Source organism: Lolium rigidum, chromosome 5, assembly GCF_022539505.1.
Source record: "Lolium rigidum isolate FL_2022 chromosome 5, APGP_CSIRO_Lrig_0.1, whole genome shotgun sequence".
NCBI lineage: Eukaryota > Viridiplantae > Streptophyta > Magnoliopsida > Poales > Poaceae > Lolium > Lolium rigidum.
In genome coordinates this window covers 189,012,174-189,018,989 of record NC_061512.1, presented here as the reverse complement: position 1 = coordinate 189,018,989, position 6,816 = coordinate 189,012,174, and the positions used below count along the sequence as shown (strand labels likewise).

The following is a 6,816-nucleotide window of genomic DNA, read 5'->3' as shown; positions in this document are numbered from 1 at the left end:
CTGTTTGGGCTCTGTCTGATGAGGACATTACTGAACACGTCAGTATGAATGAGGACCCGTCTGCGAAGCAATGGCTATTCGTGATGATGGAAACTCTCTCGCGAGATGATTTTGCTAGAGTGGCAGTTACCTTGTGGGCTATATGGTATGCGCGCCGTAAGCTGATCCACGAAGACGAGTGTCAAAGCCCGCTGTCCACTCACCTTTTCATTCAGAGGTACCTCCAGGATCTCTCAGTTCTGGCCAGATCAACACCGAAGAATGCAGCAGTCCCCGAAGTGCGTCATCCGAAGTGGATACCACCGGTGGAGGGTTGCGCCAAGATTAATGTCGATGCCGCCCTAGCAAAGACACGGCCTAGAGGGGCGCTGGGAGCGGTCTGTCGGAGTGCAGATGGTTCCTACCTGGGGGCCTCGAGCTTGACCGTGGAAGGAATCACCAATCCTTCGGTGCTGGAAGCCATGGCGTGCCGCGAAGCTCTGGCTCTGGCTCAGGACCTGAATCTGCGGAGGATCACGGTGGCATCCGACTGCTTGGCGGTGGTGCAAAATCTATCATGGCCTTTTGCAGGAGAATACAGCGCTGTGCTCCATGAAATAAAGGAGACCTCGACCCTCTTTGAGAGAGTGTCGTTTAGGCACGAGAACAGAGCTTCGAACTCTGAAGTGCATAGACTAGCTCGTTCGGCTACGACGGGCTTTGTTGGACGTCAGGTGTGGCTGCTAGAGCCCCCGGATGGCCTTTGTATCAATACTTCTATTTATGAATGAATAAAGAGCTATGCGTTACCTCAAAAAAAAAAAAAAAAAAAAAAAAAAGGCGCTCCCGCTGGCGCGGGCGAGCTTGCTGTTAAATTTTGTTGGTCCTTTATCATATGATGACTTTTCCTGTTTACAGTGGGCCAGAATCAGTTCCAGTTCAGAATTTTGTCGATACCGCTTTTTCCTCTGTTCTAGCCTCCGCTCGCTCTAGAAAACTTCGGTCGAGTCTCACACGGCGTGGCCACGCCGGATCCTCCGCAGTGGATTTCTCCGCGCATCACCTACCTTGGGTCTTCTTCTCCTGATCCCCATCCCCGTCTACCCAAGGCTCCTTCCGCCGCTGGCCGGGTCGTGAATTTCCCAAGCTTCCCACCGCCGCCAGCCATGGCCGGGACTCCCGGAGAAGAAGGGGAGAGGCGCGCGAGCTCGGGATTCCGCGCGTTGTGGCCGATGGTGGTTGCTTGCGGGAGATCCCTCCCTGCGCTCCCAGACCCCAGTGGTCTGGTCGGGTCTCCACGAAATCCACGACCCACATACATCTCTCTCTCACCCCACCAAATTCCCACCACCACCACTCCTCCTGCTTTCTCCTCCACGACAACTTCTGCGCCGCCCCATCCTCATGCTCGCGCCGTCTCCTCATCTCATGTCGCCTTCTTCACCGCCGGCAGGACCGCTTACCCGGCGCCACCTTCTTGCCTCGCGGGAATCCCTTCAAGAACGGGTTGGCTTCACCACGAACAACTCCGTCGCCGGCAGGCCCCCTACGGCCAACCTGCATCGGCTGGCGCAGAGGCAATCCGGCGCCGCCTCCGGCCCCAGCGCGGAAGCACTAGACGCCGATGCCACACCGCTGTGGCGCCCCGCGCCTCACTGCTTTCTTCGTGCCACCGTCACTGGCAGCCCCCTAATTCGCACGTCGTGGCTGAGTGGGAAGAGGCGTTGATGCTGGATTCGAGTGGGCTGCGGCGGCGGCGGTCTCTGTGGTAGGGGACGGGTCGGCGTGGCGGTCTGCCGAGGCCGGCTTAGCCCCTGCCCTATCACCCTTCTGGCTGCCGACTCGTGTGGCGCCCAGGTGCCTGGGGTCTGGGCGTGAGACTGCCCAGCACGCCTCCTTTGGTACACCAACTCTCACCTCGCAGTGTGTTTTTTTGTTTTGTTTTTGTTTGCCATGTCCTTGGTCACCGTCTGATTTGGTTTGTATGCGCAGGGACGGCGATCTAGGTAGATCTGGAGTGGCGGTGGCGACCTCCACCTCTGCAATCTCCCTGTGGCATGCTTCTGAGAAAGGGGGCGATCCCGAGCTAGCCGCCGAGCTCCCTCAGGTTATCTCCCCTATATCAGCGTTGTAATTTCCTTCTTTTTTCCTCCTCTCTTATTCCTTTTTATTTAGCAGTGGGGGCTTAGCCTGGAGATTCCCGGCTTTGGATTTGGCTTCATCCAGCGGGATGAGGCCGGCATCTGCAGACAACCCTCTCATCATTGGGTGGTAATCTCGGTTCTGCGGTTTCTATTTTCCTGTCATGTGCTACTGCCAATTGCCAAGGATGAGACGAGTTGTGATTCTTGCCTGCCGAAAATTGGTATACTTTAATTCTGTCCATAGTTGGCCGAGCCGACCTTGACATCGGTTTTCTGCGATCGTTTGTCATTACCTTGTTATAATAAATCTACTATGTTTACCTTGTATGATCATGTGGAATTGTAGAAACGTCCGCTTTTACTAAATAGTAATTCATTCATCTGTAGTAAAAGTAAGTATATGATTGTTGCATTGCTCTGACCATATATCCAACATGACACAGGTTTACAGCGACCTGACCGTTGACTACTTGAAGATGTTACAACAACCGTCGTTGCTCTAGGACTGTGAGTACATCTACATTTATTTTCTTTTTACAGCTTGTGTACTTTTCAAGTTGAATTTAAACTGTTTGTAGAAAACATTCTTTTGGTACTGAAGCGGAACTTCCTATTTAGTTATGTCAGGCAACTCCTTTTATGCTAATTGATATTTGTTGACCTGCTTGATCTGCTGACATGAGCCTTTTTGTGAACTTGACCTGCTGACATGAGCCTTTTATGAACTTGACCTGCTGACATGAAGCTTACGAGCCAACAGTGTATATTTCAGTTACTTCTAAGTTTGAATGAGATTCGGTTTTAGTTCCTTCGTTCAAACCAGGTGCATGTATGAAAGATACTATTTGCAAATAATGACAAGAGTGTTTTAATTCTTAGATAATTGGTAGTTCGCAGGGATTTGCGGCTTAAAGCTCAGTCTACTATTAAAATAAGGGATTCAAATTTATATCAGGTTTTGCTTCCTGTCAAAATCTATCTCTGAGAGATCGTGCAATGGAAAGTTACAACATAAGTCAGTGGAGGCAAATTAACAAATCAAAAATATCTTTTGATCCTCCGAGATAAATCAGTGGGTATATGAACTTCTCTTTGTTTCTCACCTGAAAGTTACAGTGTGATTCTTAAATTAACTGGAGCTTACTTCTTATTATTTACTTATTAGTTCATCACATGTTTCTTTTTTTGTTGTTACCTGTGAAAACTTTGGTCGGCATGGCACATGACATGATGAATGCTTTTGTCATATTTATCTTTTTATTTTATAGCTTGATTTACTTTTTCTTCCATGCATTATTCATTTATTCTGTGAGTCCATGCTCATGTACAAGATGCAAAAGTGCGGCTCTGTAGTTTTTTCGTGCACTCTCAGTTGCTACCACCAAATGATTTGCTAACAGTAACTGGTGGTGCCTGTCGATGAGTTGAGATCCATGTTCTTCTTTTCTCTAGAGCACTTCTATTTGTAGGATATATCTCCATGGCTTTTCATGCGAGTTCTGATGAGAACTTTAGTCGGGACAGATGGATTTTAGTGAACTTCCCCAATTATATATCATCCAACCTTTTCAATAACCCCCTCGAAAAAAAACCTTTTCAATAACTACTCGAGTGATAATTTCCCTAATTATGTGTAGTCATTTAGTTGGGATACTTTTTTCCATCAGGATCTTTTGAAGAAGGATCCATTTAATAGCGTGGTGATTGAATCATCAGGGCGCAATGTACATCAGGTAGATAGCCATCCTATGCTTGAAAGGAAATCTAAATCGATACCTGAAGATTGTGAACGAAAGCGGTAAGTTCAGATAAGGCCAATGATAGGGGCAATCATTGGACCATTGTAGAGATGTCACATTGCTTCGGCTTTCCATTAAAGCTATCCTCTAATTGCTGACCAGTTCTTAGTTAGTACATTAACAAACTAATTAATATATGTATAATAGTATTCTCGGTTATAGAGTATCTTGGTTCTGCTCCTTTGTCAAGTGTTCTTAGATCTTCTGTATTTGAACTACCAAATAAGATATGCATTTTTTTTGTTTATTGCTCAATGAACAATGCCAGAAATAACTGTCCTTAATGATATTTAAAACCTGCCTTTTAGCTCACATTAGCATTTGAAAGGGCAACCGGATTATAGTATTCATATATGTCACATGTCACATAATTATATAAGAATGTTTTTGGCAGACATGTGTCACCTGATTATGGTATCCGTATCAGTGTGCTTTTCTATGATCCGTCGCCATTCACGTAAATATGCTAGCTCTTATTTCCCTATTTTTTCCCAATTGGTTTTGTCAGCTTGACTTTACCAGTTCTGATCTCAAATAAGCGAGTCAAAATTCACCCCTATGTATCTGTATGTGTGCTACTGACTTTGCTGGTTTCACCAAAAGTTAAGGTTTTTACTCAACAAGATGAACAATTGAAGTTCGAGTGGCGCAGGACGAGCTAGAAGAACATCGGTCAAAGAGTACTATACCCATATAAGCTTATGAAACTCTCATGTTGAATTCCCATGAAATGGGTTGTCAGTGCTAATTTTGAGATTGTAAGTCGGATGTTAATTACTGTGACACCAGTTGCAACTGGTACTGATCATTGTTCCATCACTTTTTGTTTCTCATGTTTTTCTTATTTTTCATGTTATCTCATTGTCATGTTCAAAGTCTACCAAAGTTTTTTTAGTACTATGTTGTACCATTAAGAGCTCGGTTATTTTCCTCCAAAGCCATCTGGATGAGTTGGCAGCTCAGGCCTTCTCGACCATGTACGACAAAGGTTAAATACCTAAGTGCTTTATTATCACTAACATCGTGCCTGTGTGCTCATCAGTTGGGTCCTTGCCACCTGACATCTAGGTGAAGGTGAATGTGGACGGGCCCTATGTTGAAAGGACTGGGCAAAGAGGTATTGGCATCATGAAGGAAGGTGGCTCTGTGGTGTTGTTGCCTGTTACGACATAGGTAATTCTCTGATGCCGAATAAATAGAAGCAACCTCGCACTACTGGGCATGAAAACTTACCATCTTGGAGACTGATTGTGTTGTTGTCATTGCTGCGCTAAGTTCTGGCACGAGGTGTTTTTGCCATTGCTGCGCTAAGTTCTGGCACAAATAGGCGAGCATCTTGGCGTGCTGCAGCAGTTCATGAAGCAACACAGCTCAGGTACAAAATTATCAAGATGGGCAGAGAGTGTAACATGGCAGCAGATGCCTTAGCCAGCAAAGCTACAAGTCATGAGGACATTGAGGTCTCTCCCAACAATCATCATAGATATTGTCACAAACAATTGTGATCCTGTGTCTTTTGATATATAAAGTTCCTTTTCTTTGCCTAAAAATATACTTTTTAGTCAAATCAAAGTAGAAAAATTGGACTTGATGTCACTTACAGTGTGTTATACTCATATTACCAGATCACACACATGCATGTCTAAAGTAGTTTATTTGATGTTTTGACAACCATAAGTTCATACCACATCCATGTAAGATGGAGGCAATAAAAAATAACGAGAAGCTGGACAAAATATCGAGTGATATCCTCCAATCGGTGAAGCACAAATGATATTTGATTTTAGTCGCAGTTCAGATGGACTAAAGAGGGAAACTAGATATGATTCTCGAAATGTATATGGCAACAAAATGACACAATTTAAGCTCATTTCATTTCACCGAATATACAAGTTCAAGATCAATATCTCGGTACAATAATAGTACCTGTTTTGGTCAGTTAATGTAGAGGAATATCTACTTAGCTAGCAACCTTGGTCTATTAATGTACACCAATAGCAGGAATATCTACTTAGCTAGCAACCTTGGTCTATTAGTGTACATCAATAGCTAGCAGTTTCAGTCCACGTCAAACTAAAGATCCAACTAAGGTTGGATATATGTTGAGTAAAAAAATTCAGCCAGTAACATTTCTGTGACATCATGACAAACAACAGATATTCAATATGAAAGAAATGTAGTTATGTTCGTTGTGTTCACAGGGCATAATTGAGTTGTGCTACATGGATGGACAAACAAGTGAACAGCCTTTAATCGTAAATCACCTAAGTTTTCCTGGTTCCAGTTTACTCAGACATCATTGTCAGGACCTACAAGTTGAATAACGAAAACCTCCATTTCAAGCATCGATTTTCTAGACCATGAGAAAGCAGACAAACAATTAGTGCTTGCAATGTAGCAGCTCATATTAGACAAGCACCAATACAGTGAACAGGTCGCTGACCATAAATGACCCTGCAAACAAACAACACTCAGCACTCCCATTCAGCAAGTCTCTTCTCCAAAGCAGTAGCTTCTACGTACCATGTCAAAGTCTACTTTTGATTGCTAGGAGAACAACAACCACAGTTGTTATCTATGTTCTACTGTTCTGATGAACTGCTAGATGTCAGCAAACTCTATTGATGCGTCGAACCATTCTCTGTCTGCACATCGCACACGTGCTGCTGACCGTGATATGTGTAAGATAAAGATGCATTATCTGTATACTGCCAGTATTAATCATATGTTTCGTGTTGATTTGGATTCAGTTGAATGCTATGTTTAGTTTTTGTATTAAAATCAATCTTTTAACTCTCGCATCTCACCAATTTATAATCCCAGACGTCTGTTAGAGTTTCCACAATGAAGTTATAAGGTAAGCGCGGCGTGCCGCCGCGCCCGACCCTTGCTAG

General features: G+C 44.4%; 1 long non-coding RNA gene across 3 annotated transcripts; it reads left to right on the top strand.

Annotated features, from left to right (window-relative positions):
• Window positions 1–1,774: 1,774 nt before the first annotated feature.
• On the top strand, window positions 1,775–5,573 carry LOC124657905. 3 transcript variants are annotated; one of them, XR_006988922.1, is made up of 5 exons: window positions 1,775–1,880; window positions 1,972–2,086; window positions 2,158–2,344; window positions 2,567–5,095; window positions 5,198–5,573. It is a non-coding gene; the product is annotated as an uncharacterized LOC124657905 (long non-coding RNA). The 3 variants fall into 3 exon arrangements; XR_006988924.1 differs by having other exon boundaries at window positions 2,158–4,899; window positions 4,991–5,095; XR_006988923.1 differs by having other exon boundaries at window positions 2,155–5,095.
• Window positions 5,574–6,816: the final 1,243 nt, after the last annotated feature.